The 27611-nt window shown below is 45.5% G+C and overlaps 1 protein-coding gene across 5 annotated transcripts in view; it reads left to right on the top strand.

Annotated features, from left to right (window-relative positions):
- Positions 1–19735: 19735 nt before the first annotated feature.
- Positions 19736–27611, top strand: part of MYRIP (myosin VIIA and Rab interacting protein) — a 163136-nt gene continuing 155260 nt past the window's right edge. Inside the window, exon 1 of one of the 5 annotated variants that reach the window (XM_077304580.1) lies at positions 19736–20038. The gene's annotated coding sequence lies outside the window, so the exon portion shown is untranslated. The other 4 variants (XM_077304584.1, XM_077304581.1, XM_077304582.1 and 1 more) reach the window with 4 other exon arrangements.

Genomic DNA, 27611 nt, shown 5'->3' with positions numbered 1-27611 from the left:
TGCTTTTTTCGGTGCAGCATCACTTGCCATATGACTTTGGTTCAAGCAGCTTGCAATGAGAAGAGATCCCTTTGAGAAGATAAAGGGAGACTTTCCATGGAGGAATTTGCTTCTTTAGCATCCATGGCTTCAAGGATCCTTCACTGAAATCCTATCCTCAGATTCTTGGGTTTGTCAGCATAATCTGAAGATAGGCTTGTGCTGTAAATGGAATTATATTATCATGTAACTGCCATTGTTGTGAAATGGCATTGCTAGGAACAAGTCGGTTTAGACAATATATTTGTTCTGGCAGAGGCCATTTGGTGTAGCTTTCACCTAATACATGGGCCTCCCTGATTTGCGCTATACTCAAAGGTTTTTAATGCTGTAATCAGTAGCCCATAAAATAGTCATTAACTTTATCGTGATGCATGCAGAAAAAAACATTTTGTAGTTCCTCTCCCCCCCCCCCCTGGCCTTTCCCCCAAGCCTCTTTCATCAGCAGCTCTGGTTACCACCTTTATCAGAGCTTTGTCATTTTATTGATATGACTAGCCCCTTGCATTCAGGAATACAACAGGCGCTAGATTGGGGTGGAAGAACTCTGTGGATGGCCTCTTCTTCCCCCCAGGACCTGGAAAGGCTGCAGGCTGGAGGCCCCCAGGCAGGGAACTCACTGGCAGGTGCAGGGATCTGTAGCCTCTGAGCCTCGGAAGGAAGTGGGAGGAGGGGGTGGTCAGGGGTGGGGGATGGAAGGCAATTGGCTGGCTGCTGGACAGACAGGCAAGCCGGTTGGAGGAGGAGGCACTCAGGGGTGGGACAGTTGCCCTGAGTGGGTGTTGAGGGATAAGTGGCACTTAAGCCATGAGAAACGCTCCTCCTCCAAGGGCTTACCAAAAATATATTACGTGGAACAGAGCTGTAGTTACACTCTGTAGTATTTTAAAACTTTAAAAAAATCTTCTGTCTGCATTCTTCCTATTGTATTTATTTCATATTATCTATTGTTTTTGTTAGAAGCGGAATTAATGTGGAATTAATGTTTCTACTTTTAGTCTTCTAGCTTGCTGACAAGGCTGAGCCTTTAATTTGTAGATAAAGTTTCAGTTTATCAATAAGGCTGACCTCCTCCTGCAGAATGAGAGAGTAGGGTTGAAAAGCTAGCCTTGAGACTCTTTATTTGCTCATTGAGATACAACTGGGATATTTAGATATTCTTCCATGTGTCACTTTAGATCATGGACTCCTTTTCTCTCTCCCTCTCAGCCCAAGTGCTTAACCTGGTTATAGATTCTTCATTTATTTTATGCTTATCTTATCTCACACTTTTGTATTTGCTTCTGCTGGTATTGGTTTTATAAGCAAACAATATTGAAATAGTACCGGGCTCTTTGCATAGGGCTAGGTTGCATTGCAGAATGGAAGCTTGTTAAAGCCCCATGGGTGATTGTGGCATTGTCTTGTCTTCCCTATTGGAGATGCCCATTTCTAGAATCAATATCAAGAAGACCAGGATGGGTTTCAGGACCTTTTATACCCAAAGGCTTGTGTTGTCTTTTTCTCTTGGATACATGCAGAGTTCTTATATCCCAGTTTAGTGATGAGGCATTGTCCGTTATTTTTATTTGTTTGTTTATTTATTGATTATTGTATTTTTATACCGCCACTTCCAGAAATTGGCTTGCGGTGGAAACAGTATCAATAAAATTCACCCCAAAACAGTAAAACAATATAAAATATAAATACAATTACAAATACAAGTACAAGGCAATCAATGATTCTGGTGCAAATTTTACATCGTTTTGAACACATGTTGATCAAAAGATCCTAAACTAGAAATAAATCTTGGTTTGATAGAGAGTGCCATGTACGCTATCTGGTCTTTTCAGACTCAAGTAGTTCCTTCATTATTATATGACATACTGTTGGTCATAGCCAAGGTTAACATTAAGAATGACTCTTATTTAACATTCTTTCTTTGTTAATTGTCCAATACGTCAATTTGTATATCTGGACCAGCTATCTGTTTGGAATTTGGTGAACTATCCCTGAAAACCAAAACTCGGATAGCAGCATTCCACTTCAGACTGAAAATATTTTGCAGGGGTGGGCAAACCGTAGCCCTACATATGTCCATGGACTACAAATTCTGGCAGGGGCTCATGGGAATTGTAGTCCATGGACATCTGGAAGGCCACAGTTTGCCCACCCTTGGTTTAGAGGGTTGCTATCTTGCTAATGATGGCTTTTGAAGATCCTGCCTAAAATTAGTCATTGATAGGCTACAGAGGTCAGGCCTCTCCTTTGAGCTTTTTAACCAAATGGAACATCCCTCCGCATGAAAACTGATTACATCTAGCATGCTACACTTCAATAACTGGAGCCCTGATTGTAGAACTCAAAGGGTATGTTCCCCATATTATATGGGTCTCTCTGCCCAAATGACACTACCTGCTTACTGTAAGTTTTTAACAATTCCCAAATATAGAATACTATTCTCTAAGGCAGAGCCTCTTGTGGAGCAGAGTGGTAAGTGGCAGAAATGCTGTCTGAAGCTGTCTGTCCATGAGGTTGGGAGATTGATCCCAGCAGCCGGCTCAAGGTTGACTCAGCCTTCCATCCTTCCGAGGTTGGTAAAATGAGTACCCAGCTTGCTGGGGGGTAAATGGTAATGACTGGGGAAGGCACTGGCAAACCACCCCGTATTGAGTCTGCCATGAAAACGCTAGAGGGCATCACCCCAAGGGTCAGACATGACGGTGCTTGCACAGGGGATACCTTTACCTTTACCTTTACCTTTATTCTCTAAGGCAAGACTAAATATCATGCCACTGGGACAACTAGCAGGTAGGTTTGCAAAAATTCCATTCTCTTGATCTTAACCTAAAGGCTGTGAAGCAATATGATTGCTATAGTTCTCTCTAAAGGTATAAATAGCCAGTGTTATCCTATAAGGCAGGGGTGGCTAAACTGTGCCTCTTCAGGCAAAGGTTAGCCAGTTTGGCGCAGTGTGGACTTCTAATCTGGCGTGCCAGGGTTCGATTCTGCACTTCCCCACATGCAGCCAGCTGGGTGACCTTGGGCTCACCACAGCACTGATAAAGCTGTTCTGACCAAACAGTGATATCATGGCTCTCTCAGCCCCACCCACCTCACAGGGTGTCTGTTGTGGGGAGAGGAAAGGGAAGGTGATTGTATGCCGCTTTGAGACTCCTTCGGGTAGAGAAAAGTGGCATATAAGAACCAACTCTTCTTCTTCAGGTATCCCTGGACTACAATACCCATGAGCCCCCGTAGTCCATGGACATTTGGAGTGCCACAGTTTGGCCACCCCTGCTCTAAGGGTTTTTTTGTTGTTGTTAAATCATATGGAATTCCCTTTTAAAGATATTTGAGAATTTGTCCTAATGCCATAACATCTGCAAGGCTAATTCTGGTTCAGAACTAGAAGAACATGACCCAGAAAAAAGAGGGCTGGTTAGAGAAATTAGCAGAAAGTATTTGTTTATGTACTAACCTATCTGCTATATGACCAATTGTCTGATAAATTTGAAAAATGAAATGCTTTCCTGGCCAGAATGAGAATTTTGAGCTTGTATTACTGATGTTTTGTAGTAGTGTTGTGGTTGGTAGTCATACTTTAGGGCTTTGTATATGTTCGTTTTTTCTATTTTTTACATTTTTAATCAAAAATAAACTAAGACATAAAAGGGGGTATTATTTCCTGCACTTCCGGATCAGCCTTGAAGGATTTGCTACATTTCTCTTCTGTATCTGTCCTCAGTTATAAAAGAAGAGTGAGAGTTGCTCTTTTTCTCCAGGGATTCTTGGTCACCTGATGTTTCAGCTTGCAGACTACTGGCCAGTTTTGCGATCCTCATAGTCAAATATGTGCCACTATGTTTACCTATGTCTGAACAGCCTGAACATGATTGGTTGGGAATAGAACATGGTCCCTGCATGTCCAGTCATGTGCTATTATCAACTGCTGCAGTTCTGCCCCTCTTAACATTTTGTGACTTGCTAGTGAGGTGTCTCCATGTATCCCTTTATGATGAGACTTCATTCATTCATCCAGTTTGGCCGCCCTTGCTCTAAGGTTTTTGTAAAGGTAAAGGTATCCCCTGTGCAAGCACTGGGTCATATCTGACCCTTGGGGTGATGCCCTCCAGCGTTTTCATGGCAGACTCAATACAGGGTGGCTTTGTCAGTGCCTTTCCCAGTCATTACTGTTTACCTCCCAGCAAGCTGGGTACTCATTTTACCGACCTTGGAAGGATGGAAGGCTGAGTCAACCTTGAGCAGGCTGCTGGGATTGAACTCCCAGCCTCATCGGCAGAGCTTCAGACTGCATGTCTGCTGCCTTACTACTCTGCGCCACAAGAAGCTCTTAAGATTTTGGTAGTTGTTGTTAAATCATATGGAATTCCCTTCTAAAGATGTTTGTGAATCTGTCCTTAATGCCATAACATACATATGTTGATTTATACGTCACCCCTTTCCAGATGGTCTCGGAGTGGCTCTCATCAGTAAATTAAAAACCTGTACAAAGTTACAAAATTTAAAAATACATTAAAACCAATTAATGCATCTAGCTCCATCACCTGGTGATTAAGGTGTCCACAGTTACTAGCCAGACTCTGAATAGAGGACAGTGGGGGTTCAGCTGGGGGGGGGGGCTCAATAGATGGTGATGGTGGACCCGAGCCTCAACCAAAATGGCTGGTGGAAGAGTGGCATCTTTCAAGCCCTTTGGAACGTTGAGAGCTCTGTGAGGACTTGCACCTCAGATGACAACTCATTGCAAGAGGCTGCAGTGGTCCTGGCTCTGGTCAAGGTCAAGCACACTTCTCTGGGGCTGGGGTTCACCAGTGGGACTGAATTAGCTGAATTAGCCCTCAAGTGGCCATATTGGGAGAGGCAGTCCCTCAGCTACTCAGGTATGCTTTTGATTTTTCTAGACTGCTGTGCAATCCTAAACAGAATTAACCTTTCTAAATCCATCTAAGTCAATGAGCACAGAATGGTGTAACTCTGTTAATATTGCACTGTGGATATATCGGCTACGTATCCGCACTTTAATGGAGAGGTGGATTCTTTGGTGACCTTACCTTGATAAGAGTGCTCAGATCTATGGTGCTCTATTAGCTTGAAAGGGGAAGAACCTGATTCCCTCAAGGGCTCCCCCCCCCATTCCTTCCTCATGCAGCCAATAAAAGGAGCAGCTGCCTGTGGCTTTCTTGCTGAGAGATAAAAGCTCTAAACTACTTATGTGTATTATTAATATCTAAAGATTCCATTAACACACAAGACAGTTAAAAAAAAACAGGGCAATCCTTGGAGACCTTTAAATTATTTTTGCATCCATTGACAAGGGCAGCTCCTTGCCTGGGCTAGGTTGAATTTCTGGAGTGAGTTAAACAAGGAGTCCCCCCCCCCCTTATTAGAACAGAATGGATTGAATAGATTAATACAACAATGAGACGAAAATTAGAGCAGTTCATGGCATATAGACTCTCAGGGACGTGCAAAATGTCTCTGCAAGTGTTTGTACAGTGTCTAACGCAATGGAGCATTGATTCTAATTAAAGCTTCTGGGAGTTGCTTCAATAGGCTTTTCAAACAATATTGCCAGCAAACCTAAAGGCATCACACATTTTTAAAATATATATATATACGTGGCTTGTCATCTAGCACTGCTAAAATGTAAACATGTTTGCAGAACAAAATGCAGGAAAATGTTTTTGCTTTTGCATTCTTTGGAACAACCCTTCAGATGTTTTCAATAACTTTAAGTGGAATGTGGTGTAAACTCATAGTACTGGTTGGCTGAGAGCCAGCTTGGTGTAGTGGTTAGGAGCATAGAGTTCTAATCCGGTAAACCGGGTTTGATTCCCCACTCCCCCACATGCAGGCAGCTGGGTGACCTTGGGCTCACCACAGCTCTGATAAAGGTGTTCTCATACAGCAGTCCTGTCAGAGCTCTCTCAGCCCCATCTACCACAGGGTGTCTGTTGTGGGGAGAGGAAGGGAAGGAGATTATAAGCTGCTTTGAAGCTCCTTCGGGTAGAGAAAAGCGGCATATAAGAACCCACTCTTCTTCTTGGTTTATTTATTTACCCCATCCTTCCCCAAAGAATTTGAAATACACAATAATTTAATATAATATCATTTTAAAAATCTAATATCAGGTTATTGTATGTAGTACCAAAAACAAAAGGGAATATTGAGGCACCTGAAAGACTACCAAATTTACTATAGCATGAAATTTTGTGGGGTCTGATGAAGCGGGCTGTAGCCCATGACAGCTTATGTGACAGTAAGTCTGTTAAGATGCTAAAAGCCTCTTCTGTTCTGCTTTGTGTTTTCTGACAGCCATTCCACTATACTTCATACAAATACCGGTTTATACCAAAGATATCCAATTGTTTGGCAATCGTAACATAGAAATACAATAGAGTAATAACAACTACAGTCACTTGCCATCTACAACAACTTCTACTTGGCTTAGTTCAATGTTCTGTGGAGTTTGGCTTAGTGACTTTTAGCACAATTAGGTAAAAATAATGGAATGGGACTTGGTCAGGACTAATATGTCCCATTGATTTAATTGGGCAGGTTCTTACAGCACACGATGACTGGAGACGGATATATGAAGCGACTCCATTGAAAAACGCTTCATTGGGAGTGACACTGGGCAGTATGAACGTTCTGTATCATTAGACCGGTGATGGCTCATTAAATTATTCAAGTCATTGCTTGACGATGCTTTAATTGGGCTGAATATGCACGGGAAAAGCAGCTGTGTGTCAGGTTGCATTTTTGCTGGATTGAGCATGTCATTTTTGACTGCTTCTGAAACCAAATGCTGATGTTTTGCCAAACTCTCTTCCCTTTGCTTTTCTCAGATTCCACGCGTTTCAGGATATACTTCCATAATGCCTTCCATCATTACGTTCTCCATCTGTTCTTCTCTACTGATCAGAAAAGAATAAAATCTAAAATAGTAAAGTTCCTCAGCTACCCTTCTGTAACACAGAGGTATCATTACCATATGCCAATAACTTTTAAGACTGTGTTTTCCATGTTATATCACAGGAGCTGAAATCTCTCATTATTTTGAGTCTGTGGTCTTTGAAAGCCCCTCTCAAAGCATGTCTGTACCCTTGTCTGAGTGTCTTTGTGCTCTGTGAATTGCACAATGGCCTTCATTTTTGTGCATTCTGCTTCCATGGACAGGTCTATTTTCTGTTATTGTATATGCTTCATGAGTTTATTAATTCTAAATAATTGTTCAAAGAAATAATGTTCACAAGGCTAGCAATTAAAATGTCATTTACTTTTTAACCTTTCACCCAGTGTGAATATGTCACACTCACAGATCTTTGTTTTCCAGCATCAGACTTAATTACCGTTTGTAAAATGGAGTGATATGAAAGGTGCCATGGAATTGCAAGCTACTATGTTTATTCTTTAGTGGAAAAAATTACTGAAGAAAATGTGCTTGAACCATGAAATTACAAGTTATTTTTAATTGACCTGCTTCTGCAGCAAGCAAGAAAGGATTTCTTTCCTAATCCAGTTTTTAAAAGCCTGTTTTGAATCAGCCATATGTAGACTAAATGCATGACATACGTATATCAAGGGAAGAATTGTTTCCCGTTGATATGCATTATATGTAGCTTACAGCATGTGACATACATTTTACAGGCTTGAACATTTTCTTATGGCTGGTTCTTAGAAATTGAAGTAATCTTACAATAACTAAGTCTTGAGGAAGGCAGCTTGTGTGCTGTTAACAAGTAAATACCAAAAATAAATATCAAAGGGCTATTTTACATACTCCCAAGGGTTTGGTTTTGTTACACCCTGTAGGGTATTAAACTTCAGTCTTTGAATTTAACCTGGATGGCCCATTGCAGATCTCAAAAGCTACGCAGGGTTGGCCCTGGTTAGTTCTTGGATGGGAGGCCACCAAAGAATTTGAGAGTTGCTATGCAGAGGCAGCCACATGTTCAACTTTATGTGTACCCACCATGTGGCGCAGAGTGGTAAGGCAGCAGACATGCAGTCTGAAAGCTCTGCCCATGAGGCTGGGAGTTCAATCCCAGCAGCCGACTCAGCCTTCCATCCTTCCGAGGTCGGTAAAATGAGTACCCAGCTTGCTGGGGGGTAAACGGTAATGACTGGGGAAGGCACTGGCAAACCACCCCGCATTGAGTCTGCCATGAAAACGCTGGAGGGCGTCACCCCAAGGGTCAGACATGACTCGGTGCTTGCACAGGGGATACCTTTACCTTTACCATGTATAAAAAAGAAGAAAAATCAAGGGTCCACTGAGCACAGATTGTATACAGATTCTATGTATCAAGGCCTTTTCATTTACATAAAGACTGTGTTTGAGGAGACATAAGAAATGTTTGTAAACTTGAGAATTGTATGGAAATAGTAGAGTGATTCACCTTCATAATACTAGAACTCAGAATCACCCAGTTTATCTGGATGGCTGACGACTTAGTTATTTAAGACACTGTACATTTTTTTAACTTTAGTTCTGTACTGCTTTTCTTTGTTGCTCCAGGTAGCTTACGATATAATGGGTCTGCTGTCTTGGGATGTGGTGATATTCACCAGCTTAGAAGGTTTTAAAACGGAGGTAGACCAATTTGTGGAAGATGGGTCTATCGGTGAAAATAACTTGTAATAGCTATAGGGAGTCTCTAGGTTTAGAGGCAATGTATCTCGGAATACTAGTTTCTGGTGGAGAAAACACATGAATGCTTTTGCCTCCCTGCTCTTCTTCTGGCCTTTATGGAGGTATCCAGCTGGGTGCTGTTGGAGACAGGATGCTGAACTAAATCCTCTCTTGCCCTGATCCAGTAAGAGTTTGTCATTGTTGTCGCTGAGGAAGTGGGCACTTAACAGGGGGAAGGGTTTTGTCTTTTGTTTGTTTATGAGATTCCTCAAGTCACCTGGCTGGCAATTGTTGAAGATGCCGAATTCACACGTAGACTGATTCGACAGGGCCCTTCAGAGAACTTTGCACAGATGAACTCTGCAGAAGAATCCTATCCATCCACCAAATATGAGATAATATAATGATCAGAACAGAAGTGACTCTTGACAGAAAAACAGAATTACGGGTACATACAATAGAGTTCTTTAAATAGTGTCTGTATTTTTAGGATGGGACGTTAAATATTTTACTCTCTTAAAACATTTATATATATGTTCCCTCACCATGTGTCTAGTGATGCAGCAAATTAGCTTTGGCCTTTGCAGTCTCCATTGTAATCTTACTAGTAGGTGCCACTGTTTATTATAAGCCAGTTTTATGACTAGCACACGGCTATAACTCGGGCTGTAAAATCAAGGATCAGCCTGGAGAATGAGTTTACATTGAATTTCCCATCCACCCTAGTAGCCAGTCAGATGTTACCATTCATACTGTTCTCCTTTCAATTATATTCAGGGTTCCTCTGTAAGGCCACAATCAGGACAAATTCAAGAAAGAATTCTGAGGAGAATTAGGAAGACTGAAGAGGTCTGGAACGAAAATTATTTTAAGAATGCAGGTACAGAGAAAAACAGCAGTGGTGAAAAGTTGTGAGAGTTATCCGATAATTCACAATGGTTATAAGAAAGAACAATTGTCTTATTTTGGCCAGTAAGGCAGGAAAAAGGAACAGGAATCACAGGAAAGCAGAACTAGGTCAACTATTGGTTTAAACTTGTGGACTAAAGAGGCAGTGCTGTAAAAGGCTGAAGATTGCAACTAACCCCGATGTCGGTACAAATGGGAGATATGCTGCCACCAAAGCAGAGGTGGGTCACACAGGAATTGTCAGTGTAGAAATGGGCAACCCAGGGGATATGTGCTATGGGATAAATTGAGCTTACTCAGTATCCTAAGCCTTAGTCAATATCCTGAACCTTTCCAACCTACTTCCAGAAACAAGTCTGGTATAAGTCCAAATGCTCTTGTAGAAGTCATGGAGAGTCAAGACACTATCTCCCCTTCAGCCTCCTGCCACACCTCCAAGCCATGGCATAACCTTAAATACAAATTAAGCCTGCAGCCAATCAAATCTCTCCCAAGGAATAAGTAAAACTCTAACCTTCACACCCATGGGTTGCTATGACCAGTCATGCAGTTGCTATGCTCTCAAGTCCTTGAAGCCACAACATGATTCTACACCTCTCTGGCCTTGCCGTGTACACATTCAGGGCACACATGAAAGAATGCCAGAGAAAGCATTCTTTGTGAGTGCACACACAATGGAACTGTGTGCATTGTTTCGCAACTCTTTTTCTTTGTGATATGGTAGATGAGAGTCAGTTTCAATTTCCTGCGCTTTCACCTCCACTGCTGGCAGGGGGCTGAGGGTGCCCTTCATTGTCAGTGCCAAGATCCAAATCCTTGGGCAGGAGAGTATTGGGCCATTCTACTGGGGTTGCACCCAGGCCTGGGTGGACTAGGGTAGCCCAGTTTAATCAGAGTTCAGAATTAGTTCTTCAGTGGGAGACCATCAAGCAAGTCCAGGGGTGATATGCAGAGGTCGGCAATGGCAAACCACCTTTGTTTCTCTCTTGCCTTCAAACCCCTATGGCAGGGGTAGTCAAACTGCGGCCCTCCAGATGTCCATGGACTACAATTCCCATGAGCCCCTGCCAGTGAACTACAATGGGAATTGTAGTTCATGGACCTCTGGAGGATCGCAGTTTGACTACCCCTGCCCTATGGGGTCGCCATAAGTTGTGACTTGGCGACACTTCACCATCACCGCTGGGGCTGCCTCGGCCAAATGAACTGCTTGTGGAGTGGCCTTGTTTCCCTCTTTCCCTTTGGCAAGGAGGAATGTGGTTGCAGTAGAGCAGGCTTTCTCAGAGTTTTGTGAAACTCTGGGGTTTCTTCACAGCCCCGAAAGGGTTTCCTGAATCGATGGAGTTAGTTTTTTTTAATATATTTTTTAAATTTGTAAAACATTTACTTACCTACCCCCAAATGGCCATTGATGGGCCTTGAGGGGGTGCGAAGAGGAGGGGCCCCAGGTGGGTGTGTTCACAGCTATGCTTCCCAACCATATTCTGTACAATCATAGCACTGGTGGGGTTTCTCAAAGCCTGAAAAATGTTGCAGGGGTTTCTCAACAGTAAAAAAAAGTTGAGAAAGTCTGTGGTAGAGGAACTGAATCTATACCTGCAGACTCCTCCTGGTCAGGTAAAGGTTCAACTTATAATTGGAGGAATTGTATGGTTCCTTTGTTTCCTGCTTCGTGTTCTGCATTTGGGCGGCAACAGTTCCATCACAGAGCCATGTGCTTCTGTTGGCGATTGTCATGGGGTGATTGTCATGAACATGCCACTTGGTGATTGATGAGTTGCTAGGGGCTTCCGTATAATGGCTTTGGTCTCAGGTCTGTGAAGTTGCATCTTTCAATGGTAGGCATTTCTTCTCTTCTTGGAATGCACAGGATACTGACTAGGGTTGGGTGCTTTGGCTCTGTGCCTGCGTGTGTGCGCCAACTGGCGCATCGAAGCCCATGCCTCCCCCCTCCCCGAGACACCGAAGCACCCAACCCTAATACTGACTAGCTATGCGAGTGAGGTCTGTCTGGCATTTCGGGATTAGGTTAGGGTGCCCCTCTGAAACTCACAACAGGAGGTGGGAAGAGGAAGTGACGAGGAGCTGATTTGAGATGACTTAGGATAGAGCAACAAAAGCTAAAATGAAATTGGAGGGATAGGACCCAGTGAAGGACCAGACACAAAGCAAGCCGTAGGATGCCGGGATTCCAATATGGTTCATCAAATATTACAATAGAACAAGACTTCCAGGGAGTCTTCAAAGTTCAGTTGATTCTTTAAAATCCAGAATACTAAATAAATCCCAATTGTGTTTCACTGTGTGGCTTTATCAAGAGACACAAATTTCAAAATGGAAACTTCAATTTAGAGAAACAGTCTCTTAACAAAGAATAAGACTATTATCACAATTCTATAAACAGCTACTCCTAGTTGTAGAAAGAATTTAGAGGATCTCTCCATTCCCTTGTAACTCTCTACTTAGCAAACTGTGCAAGAGTGGAGGGATGGGCTCTACACACCATATGGCCATGGGATAGACGTGCTCAACCTGCACAGGTCTATTACTTACTTACTCCACAGCTATTCCCATGACTTACCAAAGGGCGGGGAAGTGAGGAAGAAAAGCATTCCCTTCTCCTGGAGGGCATTTTTGATAGTTTTTCACAAAAGAGGTGTTATGTGATCAGATAGTAGAGATGGCACTTGAAAATACATCCAGTATCACAAAATGAAGAGAGGATGCTACAGGTGAAGAAGTCCTTGCTTTGTTCACAAACCACAACCTCAGCTTTTTGCCTTTACTACAATAAAGCTCCAGAGTAACACTGTTCATTCAATCATGTCATTGTCTGCAAATGACTTGTAGTTGGACTGTTTGCTACAACAAATAAAACATGCAAAAGGCATCATGTTGTATGACCTGTCCCAGTGCCATGGAAAACATGCAAGATTCTAGCTGCTCCCATTCCAAGGAATCACCACATCACTTCGATTGAGAATGCAGACATGTGCACTGGTGACACAGCTGACACAAGTAGGAATTTTTGGTGCACTTTTTTCTGTCTTTCCCCCAACTTTTCCCTTGCACACGTGCTCCACAGGTACTCTGAATTAATATTCAGGAATAAAGTTGTCACAGGGCGGACTAGAAGAGCAGGCTCAAAATGTAATAAATAGCTGCTGAGGCAATTAGTCTTTCCTTTCCTTCTCTCTCCTTTTCTTCAGATGTGCGCTATAGTGCTATAAACAGTTCTGCTAGGCTATAGCAATTGCCATTTTAAAAAGAAGTGGCACAGCAGGAAATTGGGTGGGAAAATGGCAATTTGATGGGCAAGACGAGATTGCTCACCATTCCTTCTAGATAACGTGTGGATTGCATTCCCCCCACCCCAGAAAGATCAGAATAAAGCAGATTGAGGCAAGGAAATACAATTTTGAAAAACTTCAGCACCTCTAGTTGAGCAGGCAAGAGAAGCAAGAAATATTTGTCGCAAAAAGAAGTATTTCTTTCTACTGCCAGTATTTCTTTCTACTTCCAGACTCATGAGGAGGCCAAAATACTTGAACTGAAATCAATTTAATCCAATTTTAGTTACTAGGATTTAAAATGAATTACATTTTAGTTGTCGGTGATCATTTAAATCCCAATGATTCAACATAATGTCCTTGTCTATTCTAATGATTTCGCAGGTAAGTGTAACATTTGACAGCCATCCATGACTAATCACTTACTAAAGTTTAATGTACATTTTTGTAGAATTTCAATATTATGTGAGAGTCTCCCACAAACTCCTTGCATTTCTACTTTTGATGGTTCCAATGGGGGGGGGGGATTCCCTATATCCTCCTATCTGCTTAATAATATCTACAAAGGACAGAACACACTGTTAACTGTTGGCCACACACTGCAACAGCTGGAAAAAAAATCTGATTTTCTTTCTTTTTAAATCGGCTAGCCAGGTGTAACACAAAATTTATTGTCCCTTGAAAGAGAAGATCTCCTCCTGCTTCTTTCACAACCTTTTCCTGCTGGGGAACACTTGGCTATCTCATAAATCACGGTGTTTTCCCCATGCTTCTGGTCTCTGCTTGCTAATAACATAAAGTAAATTCAGTGAAGGGACACTGGGGATAAGAACTGATTTCTTGGCTGCAGCCGGAGATAAGCAAGAGGAAGAAGATAAAAGACAACACCCAAATCTACTCTCAGGCCCCTCCTCCCAATACCCATGTTACCTTCCATTTGTTTAATACTTTAAAATAAAATAGCTGTTCAGCTATTTATTCATTTTTTGTATTTATATGCCTGTCGGCTCAGAGAGGCTTACATAATTGAGAGCACAACAGAATTATACAGTGGTGTAAGTTTAAAATATAATTTGTCATAATACAAAATAAAACACTGTCAATAATCCAGATCTGCTCAACTGTCTCTTATTCCAGGGAATGGAAAAGGAGGTCATAGGTGGAGTCTTCAGCAGTAAGATCACACGGAATCAGGCAGGGAGGCTGCAATATTTTGATGCTATCTTCAGTCCTCAACCAGAGGCCTGGAGGGATGGTTTTGCAAGCCCTGCGGAACAGCTTTAAGGTCCCGCAGGGCTCTGATCTCACCAGGTAGAGTGTTCAATCAGGCCAGAGCCAGGACTGAGGTACCCTGCCAACCAGCTGAAGAAAGAAAATGAAAAGTCTGACTTGCAACTGATTTATCAAGTCTAAGTATATTCCAATAGTATTTGTCCTTCAATGAAAAGAATAAGGAGGCTTTGGGTACCGTAAAGACTGACAAATTTATTGTGGTCCAAGCTTTGAAGAACTGGAAGGTTCTGAAGGAAGGGAAATGAATTGATGCATTTTTTTAAAACATGTTTATTTAGGGCATCAAGGCAAAAAGCAGCAAATGTGCTCCCAGTTTATCACTTCTGACAGCAACATCCAAAGAGAGCAATTTCCCCCTCTATGCAGCACCTAAAATCATCACAGTGTAGAAAAAGAATGTTCTTTTTGTTCTTCTCACAAACCAAAGTATTGATGGTATACTTCTGTTTATGTCTGGGACGAGAACCATTGTTGTGTGATGGGGAAACATCCACCATGTTCTGAACAGAAAGAAATAATAAATATGACTCACATTGTTGTTGTTGTCAGCCATTCAGTAGAGCCTGACTATTTATTTATTTATTGCATTTATATACTGACTAGATTTAGAGCCCATTTTATTTCTAAATAAAATGGGTGCTAGATGGCAGCGGCCTCCCCCACCGCGGACTGGCGGAGGCTTCCCCCTACGGCTGGATGGCATGGTGTGGGTGAGGAGGCTGGGGGCGGCATCCGTGGGGCGGCAGAAAGGGAGCATGGGAGGTCTTACCGCGCTGTTGGCAGATCCCGGGTAATCGGCGCAGCGTTCGGCAGCGGCGGCGGCTCCTGAGGGTCGGCGAGGCGCAGGCCCGGCGTTTAGCGGGCGTTGGTGAGGCGTGCCTGTGGGGGGGGGTCGAAGGCGGCAGGAAGCGTAGAGGCGGCGTGGGTGGCGGCGCGGCGCTTTGGGAGGTAGCGGCGCCATTTGCAATTGCCGTCTTCTCTCTGGGCGGGGGCCGCAAAATGGCGGCACTCCCGAAGATTTTTAAAGGGGAGCCCCCGCCAGCCGGCCTGTGCGCTGCTGGCAGGGACTCCCTCGGGCGGCGGCTTGACGGGCAGCGGCTTGACGGGCGGCTTGACCTGCGGCGGTTTGATGTGCGGCTTGACGGGCAGGGAGCCCCCGCCAGCCGCGCTCCGCGTGACTGCCGGGAAATCCCCCGTGAGGCGGCCTGACACGGCGAGAGGCGCTTTGCGCCTCTCGCCGCGTCAGGCCGGGAGCAACTGCGAGCCGCGCTGCGCGCGGCTCGCAGTTACTGCGCCTGGGAATCGGAGGGACCAATCGGCAGGCGCTTTGCGCCTGACGATTGGTCCCTCCGATTGTCTGTCATGAGGAAGGGTCCAATCCGGACCCTTCCTCATCCCGGACACAGCCCGCCCCAGGAGGGCTTACTGTTTTATTTAGTCTGTGGCGCCCGTGGCGCCACGGGCGGTGTACAGATGGGAGGTCAATGGATCCTTTCATCCCTACAATATACGGCCCTCCCCAAAGGCTCAGGAAGCTTTACATGAAACAAGCAAATGATACAGGTAACATCATTTATAGTAACAACAAGGTAATAATAACAATAACATTAACATAATAACAACAACAATAACACTAAAGAATGGTGGAAACTGTAAGGAGCCTCAGCTCAACTCTTACTGAGACCCAGTGGGTTGGGCAGATTCCTAGTAGTCATAGTTGGGGGCCAATTGGGAGCGATGATTTTTGGTTTCATGGCACAGCTGCCACCACGTTCCCCCATCCTGAACCACCTCCCTCAGCCTTGCAACGTTCTGGCCAGTGTCCATCCTGATCATGTCTAACCAGCATGCTCTTTGTCGGCCTGGTTTCATTTTTCTACCGACGAATCCTAGCATTATTGCTCTCTCCATTGTGCTGGATCGCATGACTTGGCCAAAGTAAGTGAGCTGGAATTTTATGATTTTGCCTACCAGTGATAGATCGGGCTTTATGCACTGTTGTATTTCCTTGTTTGTGATTTTTGCTGTCCATGGAACCTGCAGAAGCCTTCTCCACACCACAGTTCTAAAGATTCTTCTCTTGCTCAATTTTTTCATCGTCCAACTTTCACAGCCATGTGGCTGTTGGGAATATGATGGACTGAGCTAATCTACATGTGGTAATCAGGCTTATGTTCTTGCTTTTCCATGTTCAGTTCAAGCTCATCATTGCTGAGCAACCCGGAGCAACTCGATTCTCTCAGATAATTTCTGCAGAAAGATCCCCAGCTTTGGCGAGAAAGCCAGTGCCAGAGAGATCACTGGTGAGATTCTAATCTGCAAGGTGGGGTGTTAAAATCCCACCTCTTTTACAGCCAAACCCATTGTGACGGTATCTTTGTGGCTGCCGCGGCGATACCACCACTATTTCAATGTGATTTTAAAATGTTGCAAGGGTTTGATTCCTCATCAAGGGTCCCAAGGGCCACATCTCTGCCTCTGGCTGCTTCAGTGCTTGAAAAAAATAAAGGGCAGACAGTAGTGACTTACTTGCCATGTTTTAAAAGCAGTTTCTAATGGCAGACGTGTCCGTGCGGTATGTCACGGATGATGTTGGCATGTTTAGTTTGGCCCTCAGTTTTATGGCCTTGGGCAAAAAACTTTCTCAGAAACTGAAAAGCCATTTTCCATGAAGAATGCTATATCAATTATAGAAAAAGAAAGAGCTGCATTACGGCAGGTGCTGGAATTATAACTATTGGTGGTAGACGGAGAGAATGGAGGGAGGCATGAAAGAAATATAAACTGAGCTCAAAAGACTGTCAAATGCAGAAGAAGAAGAGTTGGTTCTTATATGCCGCTTTTCTCTACCCAAAGGAGTCTCAAAGCGGCTTACAGTCACCTTCCCTTTCCTCTCTCCACAACAGACACCCTGTGGGGTGGGTGAGGCTGAGAGAGCCCTGATATTCCTGCTCCGTCAGAACAGTTTTATCAGAGCCATGGTGAGCCCAAGGTCACCCAGCTGGCTGCATGTGGGGGAGGAGTGGGGAATCAAGCCCAGCACGCCAGATTAGAAGTCTGCACTCCTAACCACTACCCCAAACTGGCTCTCCACGAGATACAGTTTGTAGCATTTGTCTGTGAAGTTCTAATGCAGGGGGAGTCAAACTGCGGCCCTCCAGATGTCCATGGACTACAATTCCCATGAGCCACTGCCAGCATTCGCCGGAGGGTCATCTGGAGGGCCGCAGTTTGACTACCCCTGTTCTAATGCATACAAGAAAAACACCGTGACAATTGACACACTGCAGCACAGGTTTGTTTGCTCTGCTAATCTAATGCCTTGTGTGAGAAGCCACCAGCCTCCTCCTGGCCCTCTCTCTGAGGAGAGGATGATTCTTTCTAGCCAGCCACAGCTCTGAGCCTCTCTCCGAAAATGTTGCAGCCTCCACTTCTCCCTCATTTGTAAATAGCTGGTCCTGCCCAGAACCAGGATCTCCTGCTACCCTGAGTGGCTGATAGCCAGCGAAAACCCTGCAAACAGTTATCTCTGCAAACACCAAGGGATGAATACGGTTACTCTGAGTCCTAAGGCAATGGCAAACTGACACAAAATGTCTCTTGCCTGGGAGGCTGACTGTCTTAAGATATTGCACGCATGCCATATAATGCATGAAATAAATCCTGCAGCCGTAGTGTGATTTCTAGAAAAAAGGGGCAACCAGTCCTCCCGCCTCATGCAGCTCACAGGACTTGCATAGATTGGTGGTGGTGTGGGTACGAGCCGGAGAGCCGGGTTTGATTCCCCGCTCCTCCACATGTAGCCTGGCTGGGTTGCCTTGGGCTAATCACAGTTGTCTTAGAGCTGGTTTTGTGGAGCAGTTCTCTTATGACTCTCTTGGCCCCTCCTTCCTCACAGGGCGTTGCGGGGAGAGGAAGGGAAAGGTGTTTGTAAGCCACTCTGGATCTCGTCTGGGTAGCGAAAAGTGGAAAAGCCGATCTTTTTCTTCTTTGAAGTTGCTGTTTCATGATGTATTTTAGGATATGGGATTGTGTGCCGCTTTGAGCTTTTGAACCGACTGGACAGTAGGACTGCCAGCTTTGGCCTGGGGAAATTCCTGGAGATTTGCAGGTACCTGGGAAGGACAGAGTCTGAGGAGAAGTGTGCCTCAGCAGGGATTTCCTTCCGTTCAGTTCTGAAGCAGCCCTTTCCTCCAGGGCAGGGGTAGTCAAACTGCGGCCCTCCAGAAGTCCATGGACTACCATTCCCATGAGCCCCTGCCAGCGAGCCTCCAGATGTCCATGGACTACATTCGCTGGCAGGGGCTCATGGGAATGGTAGTCCATGGACATCTGGAGGGCCGCAGTTTGACTACCCCTGCTCCAGGGAAACCAATCTTAGTAGTCTGTACAGCACTTGTCATTCAGGGGGCACCACAGACCCCATCAGTTTAATCTGCCTTGGGCCAAGCAAGAAAGGCAGACCATAAATCATGTCAATAAATAAATAGATGGATAAAATCCTCTGGATTGGCAACCCTAAAGATCAGGCTTTCTCAACAGGGGTTTCACAAAACCCAGGGGATTCTCAATGGCCCCAGAAGAGGTTCTCGGATGTGAGTTAATGAATTTTTGAAATATATTTTAATATTAAAAAATCGGGAAATATGACCATATATGTCCATGTAGACCCAGCCCCTTCAATGGCCAATGATGGGCCTGAAGGGGGTGGAAAGGGGGGGCAGTCATAGAAATCCTTGCTGACCAAGGCTCATTGCACATGGTAGCAACTGGAGTCCAGAGAGGTAAGTACTCTCGTTTTAACTTAACTGCATGGGGGGGGGGGAAGCCAGGGGCAATGAAGCAATGGATGCCTGCTAAGCCCTGATCCCTACCCAGTGGTGTAGGCCATTGCGCCGTTTCTGGCGTTGGCAGGGGGCAATTGAGCATGATGTCATGTCCGGCAGGAGTGTCTGGGTGTTGTCACTTCTGGTAACATGTGACTTCCAGGGACCAGGCAGGGAGGTGTGGGTTCCTCAAAGCCTGAAGAATGTTTCTGGGTGGCAAAAAGACAGAGAAAGGCTGCTAGAAATGGACAGAAATGCTGCACTCAGAAATCTGTAGACGGGTTGCTCTTTACCAGCGCTGGCTTAAGGGTTTTGCCAAGGCGGTCCATTTCACTCACCCAACTGCAGGAAGGCCATCTGATCACTACCAAGGGGGTAGGAATGCCAACCTCCAGGTGGGACCTGGGGACCCTTGGGATTACAGTCCTTCTCCAGACAACAGAGATGAGTGCCCCTGGAGAAAGAGGTTCTCTGGAGGGGGACCTCTCTGACACTGCATCCCACTGAGGTCCCCGCCTCCCCAGGCTCCATCCCCAAGTCTCCAGTAACCTACCGGGGGGAGGGGGGGGCGGATGGCACTCTGCTCATGTTCCATTGCTCAGTCCTTCCCGTTCCCCAATTCCAGGGCATTCCAGTCTATTTCTGGCGCTCCGGGCGAGGAAGTGCCCTGGTTTCCTTTAAACCCCACCCTTTCCTTAAGGACGCAGCGTGCGCCCGGCGGCCCGTGAAGGAGGCCAGCCGCGGGATCTCTATTCACTCGCTCCGCTGCCAACCAGCACCCGCACCCAACCCTCGCCTAGCCCTGCCAAGCTGCAGCGTGTGCGCCACCGGACAGGAGAGCGCGCGCGCGAGAGCAAGAGCGAGCGAGAGAGAACCAGCCGGTGCGCGTGCGCGCTCGCTGGCTCCTCCGGTCTCCTGCCTTTCCGGAGAAGCGCCGCCAGAGCCCCCCGCGGCTTTGCCGGAGAGACCCGGAGCGCGCGAGCTGGAGCCCCAGAGCCGCCCCGCGATCCTGATTGGGTGCCTAGGAGAGCCCCGCCGGCCAGGTGAGGGGCGCGCAGGGCGCAGAGGGGATGGCAGCTCTGTAGGTGCCGGCCCGACCAGGCGGAGGCCGGCGGCGTCGCCAGCTGGCCCCTTTGCCGACGGGGGGCGCTCGGCCGGCAGGGCTGCTTTCGGGACGCTTGGCGAAGCCGCGGGCTGGGCTGGGCTGGGCTGGGCTGCCTGGAGGCGCGGAGGGGTCCGCGGCGCTGGAGAGGAGGGCGCCCCTTTCCCCTGCCGGAGGGGACGGCGCCGCACGGGCTCTCCCGGCGAAGTTGCGCGCCGCCTTCCATTTTGGCGCATCCCTCGCACCGCGCCGCGCACCGCCGTTCTTCCGAGGGTGAGTCCGGCGCCGGCGGGCCGCCTCGGTGCCTTCGTCTGGCATGCGGGGGCGGCTGCTGCAGGGAACAGGGCAGCCGGGCAGCGGCCTCGGGGGCAGGGCAGGGCAGGGCAGGGCAGGGCGGGGGCTCCGGGGCAGCCTGCCGGCCTCGAAGGGCCAGGCGGGGCAGCTGGGCAGGCGGCGTCGAGGGCGCGCCGGCTCCGAAGGGGGACCCGAGCGAGGTAGCCGGAGGGGCAAGGGCGGGGGGGGGGCGCGGGTCCTCTCCGCCTCCTGCCTTTGCCCCGGGCGTCTCTCCCTGCCTTGGCCGCGGGGTTGGATGCCATGTCGACTGGATGCGGCCGTAGCGGAGGGGCAGGGGGTGAAGCCTGGGAAGGAGAACGGCTGCAGATCGGTTTGGAGAGGCGCGCCGGGCTCTCGAGCTTCTCTGTTCGGAAGGGCAAGCTCTGGGAGGCGCGCATCGGGCTGCAGCCTTAGGCTGGTATCTCTTCGCCCCGCGGGTCATGCTGGCCACACATTATAGTCTAGGTAATATATATATTGCCCCTGGTAAGTGATTGCCACTGCTTGTTCCTCCCTGGCTCTTGCTTTTGCCTGCGTTGTCGGATCATTCTAAGGTTTGCACGTGTGTACGTGTGTGCGCGCGGGTGTGGGTGCCTGCCGTTTGCTCTGGGCTGAAGATCAGATACTCCTGAGGGCATAAGTGACTGGTTTTATGACTAGATTTGATTTGGTGCCCTTGGAAAGAAGGTAGGCTTTATCGCGGATATTAAAATTGCAGATCCTCCATATGTACAGGATGTCTTTTTTATTTTGTTTATTAAGTGGAGAATGCCCCTAGCAATGTCAAGTGCTTGGTGTCATCGGTCCACAAATTGGATTTATTTACATGAAGGTGTTAATGAGATTTACGTTGTTCCGAGTAGTGGCCTGATGCTTGATTGAGCATCTTTGAAACATCTTTACCCAAATACAAGGAATTGCTGTTGTAATATTTTTTTTTTCATTTGAAAAGCAGCACTGTTTTCTTGTGTAGAGCCTATGGAGAGTGGTAACTGTAACATACCGTATAGACGCGGTACTGTGATGCTGCATTCTTTTGCTGGCACGGTGTGCCAAAGCACCCCTCAAGAGCACTAGGGGAACATGAGTTTCTTTAACTGAAGGACAGCCAATGTGCGGTAATTATGGAAGAAAAACCATCTGGTTGAAGTTAACTTGTGTTTGTCAAATTAATTAAAGAGGACAGCGTGGCTATGCTAAGATGTATTTTTAAATTGATGTAAGCAAACTGGAACAGAAAATGAAGAAAAACACTTAGAAGTGTGGCTAGCCTCTAAAGTAGGGGTAGTCAAACTGCGGCCCTCCAGATGTCCATGGACTACAATTCCCAGGAGCCCCTGCCAGCATTCGCTGGCAGGGACTCATGGGAATTGTAGTCCATGGACATCTGGAGGGCCGCAGTTTGACTACCCTTGCTCTAAAGTGTATCCCAGGGAACATAACTGTGCCTGAGGGAATCGTATTGATGAATAACTTGATTGTGTGTGTGTGTGTTTAAGACACTTTCTCTTTCCAGCCTGGCTGTCAGATTTACAATGGAGAATCAGGGACCCTTATTTCAATACAAGGTCCTCCTCCATCTGAAACTGATCACTTTCATCCCAGTAATTGCAGGGCAGGTGCTAAACTCCATGAAAACATGTGGACACGATACCACAATTCACTGCTGTTTCTTTGAAAATGCTCAGCTAGCTGTTCGCTCTTGAAGCCCAGTAAAACCTCTGCACTTCTGGTAACAACCTGCGAGTTTGCTAATTATTCTTGAAGGTGATGTTTTGTCTGCGAATCCTTGTTTAATGCAATAGGAGCAGACAGACATGAAGGTGGGCAATTCATTTCTATGTGCTTTCTCTTAATAACCTCTGCATTCCTTTAAGTGCCTGTCATATTAGCCCAATGAAGCCCTTGAACGTATGCCCAGATTCAGCCAAAATAGTCAGATTTCCAGTCGGTCCTTCCTCATATCAAAAGAAAACCCTAAGTAGAAAGCAGCAGCTAGCTTTGCTGATTTTACATATAGTGTCGCGTACTTGACAGTTGCTCCCTGAGACAACTTTGCACAAATTGGAAATGCTGAAAACTGAGATCTGTGATTCGGTGTCTTTCATATCAGTCCAGATTGGCTTAAAATATGAACAGAACCATTCACTGGAATGTAGTGAGAAAATGGGGAAAACAAAGTACTGCCTTGCAATCCACCTTTTAATGTATCATTGCCCCTCATATCTCTTCAAGTAAATTGTTAACAATTGGTGGTTATGTTGATAAGCTTTGGTCCTTAAATTTTGAAAGGCTTTCCTTTGCACAACTGTGGGCACCAAAGCAGCCATTGTATGATGGACAAATGAGGATCTTTAAGAATTTTTCTTTATTTACAAGGGGCAAAGAAGAACAGAACAGACATGCCTGAATAACACCACAAAACTTGGGTGTTTAATACGTTGTTGCTTTATGAACAGTGGAAACATGACTCTGGAATTTCTGCCAACAGCAATATGTCAACACATCCAGATGAGTGATTGCTGGTTAGAAGCCAAAACGAAATGGATGTTCTGAGATTTCGGGGTGGGTGGGAGAGAAGGGAGATTCAGAATGTGGACTTGGAGAAATATAGCTGCAGGTATTAGGTGCTAGGTGAGTAGCAGAAATGAAGACAGATTATAACTCTTTTAACATTTGCATGGATAGACTAATGGAGATAGTCTGGTGTCAGACTAGGCCTAGAGAGAGCCCACATCAGATCCCTTGAGTGATTTTAGGCCAGTCACGCTCTAACCCCAGTTTGCCTCCCAGGGTCGTCTGAGGTAAAAATAAGGAGGAGAGAGCTATTTATGCTGCTCTGAATTTATTGGAGAAAGAGTGAGATAAACATGTAATTGATAAATGCAAGATACTTCCTTATTTATTTGGACAGTTTCAGTTTACTGGTTGTTACATGGTTTCTACTAAAAGTTAAATGTTATAAAGTCCTGGGTCACGTGGCCCAGTGACTTGATATAAGATGGCGTCAGACATTTAACAAAGTTGAGGCTTTGTAATGATTGTTACTTATGTGTATTTGAAATGGTTTAGTCATAAAATGTTATTTACTGTAAAGGATAATAGTACTGCGGTGTCTGCAGCAAACCACATAAAAGCAGAATAAAATCAGAGTCCAGTTGCACCTTTAAGACCAACAAATATGTATTCAAGGAGTGAGCTTTCGAGTGCAAGCACTCTTCCTCAGACTAAGAACTCCCTACATAAAAGCAGGTTTACCTAAATAATTTTGGTGCAACTTTAGGCCCATCCTAGGGGTTTCAGTGAACAATGGAGGGAAGCCTGCAAGGACAGGTCCTTGGCTTCATCTTACACAGCCGCCCCCCCCCCCAAGAAAATCTGAGAATGCCACATGCCAGATAACTGCAAGCTATAATGATGCTGTCTAATTATGAAGAAAATTATCCTCAGTGCAATGGAGATACTGCTTGCCTGTATTGACTTAAAGACCTGCTAATAGGAACAGTTCTATCCTTCTTTTATCTAGGCTGCTGTAATGAAGCTCTTTGCTTACCAGGATGGGTGCTCCTTCCATTGTTGGCCATGGCTGATAGCTAGTAGAAAATGTACTTGCTATCACTTAGGTGACCCAGATATCAAGCACTTAATGGCATCCTAAAAGCAATGCACTGTAGCAGCAAGCAAAATGTACTGTTATGCGTTGAGGTGTTTCTGTATTGCAGTTCCGTTGGAATTCAGCTAGGATGTTTCTGGAAATGTTGAAACCTTAAGAAGGAAAAGATGTGCATATTTCTAGGGTGGGATCCTGTTTTTGGAGGGAACTGAAATACATGCAACACCTATTTTGTTAAACATGCTTTATTATCATGCATAAATCATGCATAAACCAACTAGCATATTTAATTGTACTTTTGAAAGGGTATACTTGCCTTTGGTTTATTTACTTTAGTAAAAATATATGCAGTATTAAAGAGTATTAAACTCTTTGGGTTTTGCTTTTTGTGGGAAATAAGTCAGTTTTCATATTCAGTAAATATTTTTATGGGCAAAGGCAAGTTTTATTGTTTGGATTGAGAAATAGTATGTAAACATTGACACTTTTTTTCAAGAACAGGAAAAAAATTGTACTTTTAAAGAGAGGTCTCAGAATATAAACATTCCTGTACAGTAGATCCTCTTCATTCCTGGGTGGGGCAGGATCCATTCTTGGGACCACCATAAAAAGACTGGAATTTTGGGATGCAAGAGTCTGCTGCCCCCCTGTAGCAAAACAACCAAATTCCCCACAAAATGTAATAAAGTGATGAACATGCTGAGGGTGCATTGGGAGTAAAACAAGCTTGTGACCCTTCTCCATGATCAGAACATGATCTGCAAATACGTGCAATACGTGAAAGACAAGCTCATCCAGTTTCAGCTCTTTCATATATTACAAGAAGAGTTGGTTCTTATCTGCCACTTTCCTCTACCTGAAGGAATCTCAAAGCAGCTTACAGTCGCCTTCCCTTTCCTCTGCTGTGGTTCGCCATCACTTGTAGTACTGTGTTCAGTTTTGGGCACCCCAGTTGAAGATGGATGTAGACAAACTGGAGCATGTCCAGAGGAGGGCAACTAAGATGGTGAGGGGTTTGGAGACCAAGACGTATGAAGAAAGGTTGGGGGAGCTTGGTCTGTTTAGCCTGGAGAGGAGACGACTGAGAGGGGATTTTATAACCATCTTCAAGTATTTAAAAGGCTGCCATATAGAGGATGGAGCAGAATTGTTCTCTCTTGCCCTGGAGGGATGGACCAGATCCAATGGGATGACATTAATTCAAAATAAATTCCATCTAAATATGAGGAAGAAGTTCCTGACAGAGTGGTTTCTCAGTAGAACAAACTTCCTCAGGAGGTGGTGGGTTCTCCACCTTTGGAAATTTTTAAGCAGAGGCTGGATAGCCATCTGACGGAGAGGCTGATTCTGTGAAGGTTCAAGGGGGGTGGGCAGGTTACAGTGGATGAGTGATAGGGTTTTGAGTGTCCTGCATAGTGCAGGAGGTTGGACTAGATGACCCAGGAGGTCCCTTCCAATTCTATTCTATGATTCTCTCCCCATCTTAATTTGTTCTATGGTATTGGCTGCATCTACACATTACAGGATGCTGTGCTGCTATTGTGCTAACACTTGCCATTGGATTATCCTGTCTAGACAAGCTCATCCAGTTGTAAATGGCTGCTACGGTAGTACAATATCTGGCCATTGTCTGCTTGTGCATTTCACTGGACGCATGTGAAATTCCCTTGTTGCTGTAGGAGTCTGAGGAAAGTATGACACTTGTTGGCAGCCATATTTTTACTTATTTTAATTTAGAATACCTGTGTGCCATTGTTCTATCCGAAACAGATTCTCCAAGATGGCTAATAATCAAAACAATGCTAAAGTATGAATATACATTAGTTTTATATTTAATGCCATTGCCTTAAATGTATACACGCACAAATGGGGAGGAAGGCCAATGAGAGTTATTGAGGGGAATGCCAAACACAACAAACCTGCTGGGGCGAGACAGTGATAGAAACAGATGTCTATTTCAAGGGAAGAAGTTCCAGCATCTGAGTGCCACCACTGAGAAAGTTACCTGTTTTGCCACAGATCTGACATGAATGTCACTTTGTTGAGCTGGTCTATGTGTCTCATAAAATATAATGCCAGGTACTGGAGATATAAACATGCAGGCAAACCCAATTAGCAATATTATTTTTTACTCAAAATACAAACCTGCTTTAAACATTAACGCTAGTAAGCTGCAGTAAGTGTGTCCTCACAACATGCACCTGCTTGCCCCCACAATGAGCAGGATACGATGAAGAGCCATACATGCTGCTCCTAAGTTCCTTGGAAGGATCAAGGAGTATACATACAAATTAGTTAATGTTTGTATATATTACACTTATAGGAGATGAGTTGTCATCCTTGAAAGAAAACAAGGTATTTTCCAGCACCTTGCATATATCCAGCTTCAGCAGCCAAGCATGGCGGCAGTCCATTGCTTGCTCTTATTTCCTCTCTTTCCCCATCTTAACTCTGAGGATCTTGAGGAAGCACATCAGACTCCCCTCTCTTCCTCCCCATCTCCGCCATCAACAACAATCCTGTGAGGTGGAGCCAGCTTGGTTAAGAGTGGTGACTTCGAATCTGACAAGCCAGGTTTGATTCCATGCTCTTCCACATGCAGCCAGCTTGGGTGACCTTGGGCTTGTCACAGCCCTGATAGTGCTGTTCTCACAGAGCAGTCCTGTCAGGGCTCTCTCACGCCCCCACCTACCTCATAGGATCTCTGTCTTGGGGAGAGGAAAGGGAAGGCGAATGTAAGCCACTTTGAGACTCCTTCTGGTAGAGAAAAGCGGCATATAAGAACCAACTCTTCTCCCCGACTCCCTTCCTGAGTGATGCAGATGACAGGGGCCTGGCTTAGGAGAAGGGAGGGTCTGAACCTGGCTCTCCCAGACCCTCCCACCCCCAGTTCTCATCTCTCTCGCAAAAGTGAAGGAGCTGAGGGGAAGTCCCAAAGGAGAGCTGTTTCTGAAACCTGCATGTTTCTTGTCCACCTTGACCCCTTTTTCCTCACGGGCTGAGAACAGGTAGGGGAGAAGAGAGGTCATTCTCTCCAACCCACAATGACACTCATTTTACTTCCAAGCTCCACAGCTATTCAGACATGTATTGTTGAGGCTGGGACCTCGTTCCCCTAAGAGCAGCATGTACAAGGCAGCCCAATTCATGTGCCGGTCCTCCTTCTCATCTGCTGTTCCCATCCCCTCATTGGCAAACACCATTCCCTGCCTTCCAATGCCCCCCCCCCCTGCACAGTTACGGTTTCAAAAGCACAAAGCTGGTTGGTGCAGTGGTGACTTTTTTCCGGCTGCTTGGCTCCACCCACACAAGTAATAGCTTTGCCAGTCCTTCCTGAGCTACAGTTGGAGGAGGCAGGAAGGGGAAAACACCACACCGCCTGTGCAAGGCTTTAGATTGCCCACCAGTATTTTAAATTTAACAGAACCTTAAATCTTTTTTTAAAATATATTTTTTTATATATTAAAATGTTTTTACTTTTTATTATTTCCTTTATTACATTATTGACATGCTTCTCGGTTAATTTTCAACTGTACATCTATGCTGTATGTTGTACATTTTGAACTGA

Source organism: Paroedura picta, chromosome 11 (assembly GCF_049243985.1).
Source record: "Paroedura picta isolate Pp20150507F chromosome 11, Ppicta_v3.0, whole genome shotgun sequence".
Taxonomy (NCBI): domain Eukaryota; kingdom Metazoa; phylum Chordata; class Lepidosauria; order Squamata; family Gekkonidae; genus Paroedura; species Paroedura picta.
The sequence above is the reverse complement of the archived record's forward strand: the minus strand, read 5'-3'. Positions and strand labels throughout refer to the sequence as shown.